The following is a 12352-nucleotide window of genomic DNA, read 5'->3' as shown; positions in this document are numbered from 1 at the left end:
CACAAACATAATGTATGGAATCATGCCAGGCCTAATAAAATTTTCTTCTTGAGATGCAATTTTTCAAGTACCCTTTCATATGCTTTGTGTAATGCAATCAATTTATATAATTTTTCATATATATCGTTAACTTAAAGATATAAACACAAAAAATGATAGGCAATTTTGAGATTCTAGTATGTCAAATGCCATGAGTTTTTTTTAAAGCACATGTTTTGATAGGCAAAATAACCCTTGACAAAAAAAAAGCGTCAATTTTAGGCCTTGATCTGAAACTAGATCCCACTTTAAAATCTCTACGACTCTAAGCTTTAAAAAAAAACATAAGCATAGTGAATTGAATTAAGAAAGCATCCTTAAGCTCTCCACCCTAAGCTTTAGATCCCTATGCTCTACACCCCACTTTAAAAATTCTACATTTTTAAGCTCTAGAGCGCCTTTTACAAATTAAAACTGTATATCCCTAAGTTGTAAATCCCACTTTAAAAGCTTTAAAGTTCTAAGTTAGTAAGGCCTAAAACTATAACGTCTCGGGGTGACCCTCCCCCTACCTGTGGATCCATGTAACATTTTCACTTTCTTTAGTTCAAATTTTTACCTTCTAATAAAAAAACTATCTAGTTCCTCATTGGATTAGCTTTAAAATCTCAAAAAAAAAAATCTTTAAAGATTAAAGCTCTAAAAGATAAATTCTTTCCATAAAGTTTTAACCAACAAAAATGACAACTTTAGTTATTACCTAACCCTTGAAAAAAAAAAACGTCAATTTTAGGCCTTGATATGAGGCTAGATCCCACTTTAAAATCTCTCCATCTCTAAGCTTAAAAAAAAAAACATAAGCATAGTGAATTGAATTGAAAAAGCACCCTTAAGCTCTACACCCTAAGCTTTAGATCCCTATGCTCTACACCCCACTTTAAAAATTCTACATTTTTAAGCTCTACAGCGCCTTTTACAAATTAAAACTGTAGATCCCTAAATTGTAAATCCCACTTTAAAAGCTTTAAAGTTCTAAGTTAGTAAGTCCTAAAACTCTAAAGTCTTGGGGTGACCCTCTCCCTACCTGTGGATCCATGTAACATTTTCACTTTCTTTAATTCAAATTTTTACCTTTTAATAAAAAAAAAAAGTTCCTCATTGGATTAGCTTTAAAATCTCAAAAGAAAAAATCTTTAAAGATTAAAGCTCTAAAGAATAAATTTCTTCCATAAAGTTTTAACCAACAAAAATGACAACTTTAGTTATTACCTCAAGTTTCAACTCTGAATGAAATTCTCAAAATGAAAGGATGGGTAAAAGAACTTCTCAAATTTCAAAATGCAAAAGTGACTCTTGGGATTTGTGGAGCCTCTAAGCTTTATCATTTAACATATCAAGCTGTCAACTCTAAGGCATTGGGCAACACAAAATCTTTTCTTTGATATATGAATCTTCATTTCATTTTTCAAATCTCAATACATGTCCATCATTAGATTTACACACTCTTCATTTCAATGAGTGCCCACTATCTTATTTCAACAAATCAACATTTTAAGTCTATCAAAAAATACTTGAAAATACAACTCAATTTTATTCATATTTTAGTCAACAAAAAGAGAAGTGATCTCTATAGCCTTTGTCCTTTGAACAGGCCAAAAAATGAAGTTGTATTTTTAAGCTTTTTTTTTATAGGTCAAAAATGTTGAGCCTTTGCCCCTTTAGGCCAAAAAATGAAGTTGTATTTTTAAGCATTTTTTTTATAGGTCAAAAATGTTGATTGGTCGAAATAAGATAGTGGGCACTCATTTAAATAACTGGTGTGTATTTTTCAAAACCTGGACAGAGTTCTGTGTTGTTTTATTGGACCGTGGATAGAGAGATAGTGGACATTTACTTAGATAGCTATGGGACTTGTGACGGTGCCTCGAAGTAGTGAGCCGTCTCTTGCAATAATTCATAAAGAATTTTGGAAATCGGAAGGAAAGGAAGGGGGCACTGAGCAATCGCCATCATGTCCTCTATACACACTCCGTCTGAAGGTTACGTCTGAAGGCGTTGGCGCAGTGGTTCTCTGTGGCGGGCTCGACCAAGGAGCGGGGTTTCTCGGGGTAGGAGACCCGACAGCCATGGTGTGGCCCTGTGCCCTTGCCATCGGCCCTTATTTTTGGAAAGGAGAGCTGCTGCTTCCCTTCTCAGAAGTTCAATGGCGGCTTCGTGTGCCTAGGCGTACTGGCAGGGCAGCTCCGTTGGTCTTCCTCAGCAGGGGCATGGCCCCCCCTAAAGCATGTTCACGTTCGGTTAAGGTTGCTGTGGTGGCGGAAGGTGGTCCCAGTTGGTGTGCTAATGATGGGCAAGGAGTCTTGGTGATTGGGGATGGTCATAGCAGGGCTGTCCTTGATGGGCTGTCCTTAATGGTGGCATCAAGCTGTATGTACACAGGGTCTTCGTCGTGGACAACTGTGAAGAGATTATTCCGGAGTATTTAAGTTTTGTGAAAGGTGTAGTTGATTCTGAGGATCTGCCTCTCAACATTTCTCGAGAGACGCTCCAGCAGAACAAGATTCTCAAGGTGATTAGGAAGAATCTGGTGAAGAAATGTGTAAAGCTGTTCTTTGGAATCACTGAGAACAAAGAAGACTATGACAAGTTCTATGAAGGTTTTTCCAAGAATATCAAGCTTGGAATTCATGAAGACAGCCAAAACAGGGCGAAGCTTGCTGAGCTCCTCAGATTGCACTCTACTAAGAGTGGAGATGAGATGACCAGCCTGAGGATTATGTCACCAGAATGAAAGATGGGCAGAGTGATATTTACTACATTACAAGTGAGAGTAACAAAGCCATGGAGAACTCTCCTTTCTTGGAGAAATTGAAGAAGAAAGGCTATGAGGTGTTGTTCATGGTTGATGCCATTGATGAATATGTTGTGGGGAAGTTGAAGGAGTTTGATGGGAAGAAGCTTGTGTCTGCCACCAAGGAAGGTCTGAAACTTGAAGATTCTGAAGATGAGAACTGAAGAGCAAATTCGATCCATTGTGCAAGATAATGAAAGATATATTGGGTGACAGGGTGGAGAAAGTCATGGTCTCAGATCATGTTGTCGAATCTCCATGCTGCCTTGTAACTGGAGAGCATGGGTGGACCGCGCATGGAGAGGATTATGAAGGCTCAGGCACTGAGGAATAGTAGCATGTCTAGTTACATGTCTTCGAAGAAGACTATGGAGATTAGCCCTGAGAACCCAATCATGGAGGAGTTGAGGAAGAGGGCTGATGCAGACAAGAATGATAAGTCTATGAAAGATCTTGTGCTGCTCCTATTTGAAACTGCTTGGCTATCCTCTGGTTTTCAGCCTGGATGATCCTAACACCTTTGGTAACAGAATCCACAGAATGCCCAAGCTTGGGCTCAGCATTGATGATGAGGCAGGACCTTCTGCTGAGGTTGATGAGGATATGGATGCTGGTGCTGAAGCAGATGCCGAGGGCAGCAAGATGGAATAGGTGGACTAAGTACAACTGAATGTAGGGGTAGAGTGTCATGTCGGTCGCAGGTGCTTAAGCACTTGTCAAAATTATTGGAACACTTGGGCTTTTAGTTTCCCATGTAATTTTTGATTTAATTTCTATGGACATGAATTAAATTGTGTATTTTGTGCATTCATCGATGTTCTGGGGTCTTGCAGGTTGGTTTTTGTTATGCTTATGCTCGGGTTGCAGCTTCTCTTTGTTTGTATGAGTCGTGTGCTTCTTGGGGTGCAGTGGCAGTCTTCTCAAGGAGGTGGCACACATGGAAGTCCTGTTAGTTCCTGTATCGAGTTTATGTACTATGGTAGCTCCTTTGTAAAGGTTATGGGCTTCCTTGTAAAAATCCCCCAATGTATGTCCGGACTGTTACTGGTATGCTCTGCTTGGATCTTGGTGCACCCATGGCTCGTTATGATCATAGGTTATATGTATTTTTGTTATGCAGGGATAGGGCCATGCAGGGATTGGGCCATGCAGCTAGGTTTGCAACGGCTCAAGCCATATTCTCTCTCTCTCTCTCTCTCTCTCTCTCTCTCTCTCTCTCTCTCTCTCTCTCTCTCTCAGCATGCAGATGCCTTGCGGTCATGTCGCAGAAGCAAAATGCAGTAACATAAAAATTATGAGTTGCAATGCAAAGGTACACCAAACTTTGCCTTGTGGTCACATTCTGGTGGTGGTATGCAGTCTAGTGGAACATATCTCCTCAATACAATGCCGTTCGATGGTCGATGCGAACTTGCTCTGCGGCCATAAAGCTACTATACAATGCCATCGATTAACCTCAAGATTGCGGTAGTCTTGCTCCTACCCTTGCTCTCATAAGCTGCCTTTTGGGCATAGCTGTAGTGGTACGTGTGCAAGGTGCCAAGGTGAGCAGCACGTGAGCATTTGCAACCACCCATGTGCAATTCTCTTGCCCTGTTTCCACAGATGCAAGTTGCCATGTGGTGCACCATGCAAGCCCTATGGCCTCAAGATACCATGCCTTAATTGTTGTGTGCATGAGCCCTTGTGTCCCATGCTTATTGCCATGTCCTTGGATGTGTGAACACTATTCTTGTAGTCTTCCTTGCAGTTCTATATGCACAAGGCCTTGATGTGACACACCTTGCAGCAAAGCTCTAAAATGTGGTCATCCTTGTATTGGGATGTGTGGTGAGCCGTGCCCCGCGAAGTGTTGGATATGTGATCCAAACACTCTTGAGTTGTTCACAAGCCAATAAATTGGGAAACTACCATCCTATACCCTCTTTGCGCAGCTTGTAGATTGCGGCCACATTTGTGTGGTGAGAAAGCTTGACAGCTACATGGACGGACCTAATCCGCAGAAGAATTGGTAGGTGTTTTATGGCTTTGAGATGACTAACAAACTTTGCATTTAATGAGTGCAGGCAACGGAGTGTGATAGTGCTATTGCATACATGATATCTTCCTCGAGTGTCTGCATGGTGTAGTTCTCATTTTTGTATCTGTACTTCTGTAATAAAAAATTACAGTTGATATTCATCTCATTTTGAATGTTTGGATATCAATCTGACATGTCTTGGAATTATCCAATTCGCTAAAGTATGGTGATTTATCACACTTGAGAGAGAGAGAGAGAGAGAGAGAGAGAGAGAGAGAGAGATTGGCTTTACATTTGGGGGCACAAGAAGGGAGAGGAGGAATTGAAGCATCATGGATCGATAACCATATCGCCTTGTTGATGTAACTTGATGTATGTCAGCTCATTAGAAGAGCCTTTAAATAGGCTTGATTACATGCAAAGTTATTGAGTTTTGATGTAACATAGGCAAAGCCTAGAGGTTCATTTTTTCTGCATGCTTCCAATTCTTGATAAAGTATTAACATTTGCAATTTAGAGAGAGAGAGAGAGAGAGAGAGAGAGAGCCCGGCATAGGATGCTTCTCCCACAGTTTTTGCATCCCTCGAGCTTAGGAAAAGATGTGTACCTTCTTGTGTCTTCACCTCACACCTTCCTCAATCTTCTCTCGTGCTTCATATGCCAAGCATCACACACACAAGATATCGGCACTTAGCTTCATCGTCGACACCTTCAATACAAGTTGATCGACGTCTCCTGCTTCAATGAACTAGACCACAACAGAACGGCATGAGCTCCACATTGTGAGGTTACTTCCATTCTTAGCTCTCTCATCATGCTTTGATAGCAATCACGAACAATCTCCCATTCTCACTACACCTTCACCTGATGTGAAACAACATAAAAAAAAAAAAAAAAAAACCAAAATACTCCTTTAATTTGTGGAAATTCCCATAATACTCCTCAAATTTCAAAATTTCCCGACATGCCCTTGTGCGTTATTTTCTAATCTTTATTCCTTTTTGACAAATTAGATCCGTTTTTGAGTGCTTGCCATTGCTAGGGATGTAATTTGCCACAAATTACCTCCAAAAAGGGACAATTTATACCTGAAAATAATGAAGCAAATCATCTCCAAAGCCTACATAGCCAACTCAAATTCTAGATATGCATCTTGATTTGATAGACGATCATTGTTCTTATGAAAAGCTACATTTTTTATTTTATTTTTGGAAAATTTGATCTCACAACGAAGAGTATCTTGGATAATTTGGAAAATTTGAAGGGCATTTTGGGAATTAATGCAAAAATATTGGGGGTACTTTAGGAACATTTAAAATTTGAAAGGTATTTTGAGAATTTTAACAAATTAGATGGGTGTTTTGGTAATTTTCTCAACTCTCTCTCTCTCTCACTCATTTTCATGAGGACGCACCACATCTCACTTTCCCTCTCGTTTATTTTCTATTTTGTCAAACATTAGTCTATATGAAGATATGAAGAGATTATGATTATGATACTCTTTTATTTTGGAAGTTGAGCAACATCGTTAGACAGAAAAAAATTGTACTTGATTTGGTGTAGATATATATTACCAATGGTGGGCCTTGTTATTTTATCACTTGTTTTTTTTGTGCGCAAAACTAACATTAGTGAGTGAAATGAATTATAAAGTCAAAAAATTTACAAAGAGAGTCCAGCTCATACCGAGCTAGGACACCACCAAATGAACACAAAAAAAACAAAGTCCTGGCTTTTACAAGGAGCCACAACCTTGAAACATCATCAACCATACAAAGCATACCTGAGGCCGAGAGGAAGCCACCATGTCGAGAGGTTGTCACCATGATCCACCGTGTCCACCAAGCCCAAAGAACCACCAGATATAATTAGCATATCGAACATGCTGCCGCCCCGTAGGGGCGGGGCCCAAGTCCCCATCACCATCTGACTAACCGGTGTCAGGAGTTTTTTGGAGCAAGGGATTGCGCATATGTACATACACATGCATGGTGCATCAAATACAGGATTGCCCATTTTCCATAGCCAGGTGGTTACGGGCCCACATGTGTACAGGTAGGGCAGCATGTACATAGTGCATCGATTTTCATCGTTACCAGTATCAGTGTGTTTTTTCTACAATAAGGAGGATTTGGTAGCGCGTAAAACTTCTCGAGGAAGCTACCCGTGGGTCGACGACATGAGGTAAGCAGGTGCGTCAGATGGCATCTAGTGGCGTCAGGATGCCGAACGGGGTCAATACTTGCACGTGGATGAGTACGGACACAACGTGGGTGTTTTCTTGTGAGAGTTATGCAGAAAGGTCATCATTAGGATCACTTTTTGGGGCCACTTCACGTGGTTGCAAGACGCATTATTGAAAAGAAATGAGTGCCAGGTGTGCGGATGATCCAAAAAGGTGACAACTATGCACTGCGAGGTCAGTTTTTGGCCTGTTCGGGGTCCGTTTGAGGTCAACTAAAAGGCCAAGGGTGCCCAACTAATAAAGCTAAGTGTGGGAACTGAAAAAATAGAGAGAAGACCAGAAAAAACGTGGAGAAGAGAGGAGGAACAGCCGCAGGTGTGTTTTTGCTCATTTTGGAGCTTGTTTTGGCCGTAAACTGCTCATCCGAGGTCGGATTTGAGCACTCTGACATTGTAGACTGGGGTTTTGGGCCGTTCCAGACACGATGGCGCTGTCCATTTTGCCAAATTCCTCACTCTTTTTCTGCTGTTTTGCTGTGTAAGTTTCTCCTATGAGCGAAGCTTCTTCTCCAATTTGTGATTGTATCTGGTATATTTTACCCATTTTGTGTGAGCTATTTGCCCCTTGGTGTTGGCCCAAGCTCATTTGTATCTAATTATCAGAAGTTCCTCTCTTTTGAGCTGAGTTTTTTGGGTGTGTGTGTGTGTGTGTCTCTGTGTGGAGTGGGCAAGTGGATAGTCTCTCTCCTCTCACTCCATAGGTGTGTTCCCTGTCTCGGCCAAGTGTGTTGTGTAAGCTGAGTGGTGCTCCATAGAGTGTGTGTGTATCTTCCCAAGAGTGTGTGTCGGGTTGTTATAGAGGCGTTCTGTGTGTTTCCATCCCGCTCACATTCTTTTGGCGCCCCCACGGAGGATCTTCTTCGAGTACCTTCTGCTTCGAGCTTCAAGCTTCGAGATTCAGGATTACAGGTTGCAGGTTACAGGTTACAGGTTACAGGTTACAGGTATAGGTACAGGTGATTCACACAGGTGCAGGTAGCTGGAGTACAGTGATATACTGACAGTGGAGTCACTTGCAATTGTTGTGGGTATGCATCACTTGGCGCTTGTTTGAGCGCATTGTCTACTGGATTGTACATTACTTGTGGAAACTGCCATTGTACCCATTTGTGGAGCCATGCTTGGTTGTATTTGGCAGTCCCAGCCATTTCTGAGACTTGGTCTGGAAGATAGTCATTTCTTAGACTTGACTATACGCGATTTGCATTAGCCTTCGTGTGAGGGTCGATAGCGTGAGGTTTTTATTGAGCTGGGGGATTCTCAAATGTGGAGATCCTTTCGGTGATACAGGTAGCTGGAGCACCCTTTTTGTGACCTCTCCATAGGCTATGTACTAGTGATTCCTACTTGATGCTCGGGTTCTATTGTTTACAGTTTATGCATACATATACAATCTATATTTTGGGTTCACACTGCTCTATTTCTGGGAAAACTCTGCCAAAATTTTTCCAAATTATGATGGTTGATTTTTTGGTCTTTTGAGCCATTTATGCTGTTATGCTGCTGAAATTTTTGCAAAATCAGAGGTTAAGTCAGGTGTGCCTTCTTGGGAGCTGCATGGTTGACTTTAATGGGTGATCAAAATGGCCCTCAATTCACTCCTTTTCATTTAACCCAGAGAATCCAGATAAATGTTCATGTGTCCAGGAAGATCTTTTTCTAGCGGCGCATAGTCTTTATGTTCGGGCCAAGAAGACTAAGAGAGATACTGGAATGTCCTTTGCTTGTTGTAATTCCGATGATCAACTATGAAAACTCATTTGATGTGCATGTGTTTGTCCTTATCTAAAGATGAGCTCCATTGAAGTTTCTGGGGATTGGGTAGTGAAAAGTTTTAGGTTCTTGCACGTGTGTTCGAAGGGGTTCTCAAAGCATTAAACTTGGGTAGCCATGGCTTTCTCTTATCCGGAATTTCATGGAAGAAGTGGTGAAGATGCGGAAGACTTTCTGGAGCAAGTCGAGGTGGCATGCATAAGCAACAATATGTGTGATGAGGAGAAGATTTTAAGGCTATTTGGATTGCTTTTGAAAGATGAGGCCCGTGTTTGGTTCATGGATTTGGAAGCTAAAGAAGCAGTGGATTCTTCTTATGGTTTGAGTCTTGACAAGTTTATAGAAGCTTTTTTAGAGCGTTTCCAGGTTTTTGAAGATGCAAATGTAGTATGGAATGAGCTCAATGCTCTTAAGCAAGGTTCTTGTCAAGGTGTTGATGCCTATGTACAAGGTTTTACAGATTTATGGACTCGTTGGTGTGTTGCTCTTAAGGATGAGACCCCCCCTTGTTCATTGAAGAAAAGTTTTTTTGTTGATGGTTTGTCACCTTGGTTGTAGTTCGAGGTTGAGTTGAAGAGGCCCGAGTCTTTTGAAGATGCAGTATGCATTGCAAAGCACAAGGAATGGAAGTTTAAGCGTCTTGAGGAACATGGTATTAGTACAGGTATGCATGTGCATGATGGATTTGACATGGAAGATGAAGTTAAGCCTAAGCAGGTGAAAAGTAGCCTATCCTATGATGTTTCTCGTTTTTTCCCAAGGTCTATTGTGAAGCGTAAAGAGGTCTTGCAAGTTGACAGGTTTATGGAAGAGCCTAAAGAGGTGAGTAATGCTTTGGATACAGGATTGAAAAGTCTTGAAGAGGATGCATTGGCTACTGGTGTACCTTGTGATTCTGGGTGTGAGTGTGAGGTTGAGGTTATTGATGATGAGCACGTATCTTTGGATACTAGTTCCTTGGAAATTAGGGAAGAGGGCAAGGTTGAGAGCCATTTTGTGGATTTGTTGGATGTGGAGCCTGTTTTGAAGCCATATTTTGATGTATGTGCAGTGATTGAACCGATTTGTGAGAATGATTGTGGTTTAGAGCAGGGATCTGTATTCTTGGAGACTGATGAACCCATGCTAGAAGCTATGGATAGTGGTGCTAGCCATGATTATGATGTGGATAAAGTTATGTGTGATGATGAGTATGCTTATGATGATGAGAAGGGGTTCAGCATATATGAGTCCAATCTCAGCTATGTGGATGCCTATGCTAGGGATATGTGTGCTGCGGGAATACTTTTGTGCTTTGGATATCAAAAAATTTACCTTCACACAATGCTTTTAGCTACTTGGGTGCATTATTTGCAGGTTGTTGCTATGGCTAGTGAAGCCAAGATGCCAGGTGATGAGTCACTTGAGTTGTCTCTATTGGTTGGGTTGAATGTGGCATGCAATATTTATGCTTTTGGAACTCCAGACAGGGCGGATGTGTTAGTTGGATATGCCTAGGGTGCATTTTGGTTGATTTTTGACAAATGTAGGTGTGGTGTTATGATGCTTCTTGTGAATCAGGCAATATGCCTTTGGCCTTTTGATCCAGGTGGAATGAGCATCTACTAGTGCTGCTGCTGAGCATGAATGCTCTAGCAGGCTAGGGGGTGGGCAAATTATGTCAGGAGTTTTTTGGAGCAAGGGATTGTGCATATGTACATACACATGCATGGTGCATCAAATACAGGATTGCCCATTTTCCATAGCCAGGTGGTTACGTGGGGCCCACATGTGTACAGGTAGGGCAGCATGTACATATTGCATCGATTTTCATCATTACTAGTACTAGTGTGTTTTTTCTACAATAAGGAGGATTTGGTAGCGCGTAAAACTTCTCGAGGAAGCTACCCGCGGGTCGACGACATGAGGTAAGCAGGTGCGTCAGATGGCATCTAGTGGCGTCAGGATGCCGAACGGGGTCAATACTTGCACGTGGATGAGTACGGACACAACGTGGGTGTTTTCTTGTGAGAGTTATGCAGAAAGGTCATCATTAGGATCACTTTTTGGGGCCACTTCACGTGGTTGCAAGACGCATTATTGAAAAGAAATGAGTGCCAGGTGTGCGGATGATGCAAAAAGGTGACAACTATGCACTGCGAGGTCAGTTTTTGGCCTGTTCGGGGTCCGTTTGAGGTCAACTAAAAGGCCAAGGGTGCCCAACTAATAAAGCTAAGTGTGGAAACTGAAAAAACAGAGAGAAGACCAGAAAAAACATGGAGAAGAGAGGAGGAACAGCCGCAGGTGTGTTTTTGCTTATTTTGGAGCTTGTTTTGGCCGTAAACTACTCATCCGAGGTCGGATTTGAGCACTCTGACATTGTAGACTGGGGTTTTGGGCCGTTCCAGACACGATGGTGCTGTCCATTTTGCCAAATTCCTCACTCTTTTTCTACTTTTTTGCTGTGTAAGTTTCTCCTATGAGCGAAGCTTCTTCTCCAATTTGTGATTGTATCTGGTATATTTTACCCATTTTGTGTGAGCTATTTGCCCCTTGGTGTTGGCCCAAGCTCATTTGTATCTAATTATCAGAAGTTCCCCTCTTTTGAGATGAGTTTTTTGGGTGTGTGTGTGTGTGTGTGTGGAGTGGGCAAGTGGATAGTCTCTCTCCTCTTACTCCAGAGGTGTGTTCCCTGTCTCGGCCAGGTGTGTTGTCTAAGCCGAGTGGTGCCCCATAGTGTGTGTGTGTATCTTCCCAAGAGTGTGTGTCGGGTCGTTATAGAGGCGCTGTGTGTGTTTTCATCCCGCTCACACCGGGTTGCCATCATGTCGATAAGCATGCCACGACCATCACCATGCCCTAGCCAAGCTGCCCAGAAGCCAAATCAAAAGACGAAATCCGTAAACTCGAAGGACCCACAATCGCAGAATCTCCAAACCACAAGCTCAAACCAACACAACCTGAACATGCTATTGAGGGGAGCCTTGCACCTTCAAGTTGTGGATCGACGATGCCACCAAGATCAACAAACCTGCCACATCTGAAGATCCCGTTGCAGAGCCAACCATCAAAAGTAGATCGCAAGACCTGGCAATGTTCTCCTCCACAAAGAAGGGGGGTGATGCCAACCCTGAGTTCCAAAAAGATTCCAGGTCGATGTGGCCACCCTTGGAGGTGGGCAATAGCCAACAAGGGTCCCCTTCCTTGGAGACGCCCGCGACCTCCTGCATGCAGGTCCCACACCTAGCAGACGCGAATCCGCCATTAAAAATTAGATGTTCTTGTGGCTCATCAGCTGACAACTATTCAATGTTTTCACACAAAATACTATGGATCTTTTCATTTAGCAGCTTTTTCATAGACTGATGGTCAATTTGTGTGCAACCTAGTGGTTTAGTCACTCCATTAAGGCCCTGTTGCCTAGAAATCGGTGTTCATTCTTGAATGATATACACATGAGTGATCGGGGCTTGGCACTTAAGGATTTGGCAAGCAGATGTGAGTCA

The 12352-nt window shown here is 42.2% G+C and overlaps 2 pseudogenes; both read left to right on the top strand.

Annotated features, from left to right (window-relative positions):
• Nucleotides 1-1854: 1854 nt before the first annotated feature.
• On the top strand, nt 1855-2394 carry LOC147435648 (uncharacterized; annotated as a pseudogene).
• Nucleotides 2378-3639, top strand: LOC147435647 (heat shock cognate protein 80 pseudogene; annotated as a pseudogene).
• Nucleotides 3640-12352: the final 8713 nt, after the last annotated feature.

Source organism: Adiantum capillus-veneris, chromosome 18 (assembly GCF_014529385.1).
Source record: "Adiantum capillus-veneris isolate H3 chromosome 18, ASM1452938v2, whole genome shotgun sequence".
Taxonomy (NCBI): domain Eukaryota; kingdom Viridiplantae; phylum Streptophyta; class Polypodiopsida; order Polypodiales; family Pteridaceae; genus Adiantum; species Adiantum capillus-veneris.
This window is presented reverse-complemented; position numbering and strand designations above follow the sequence as displayed.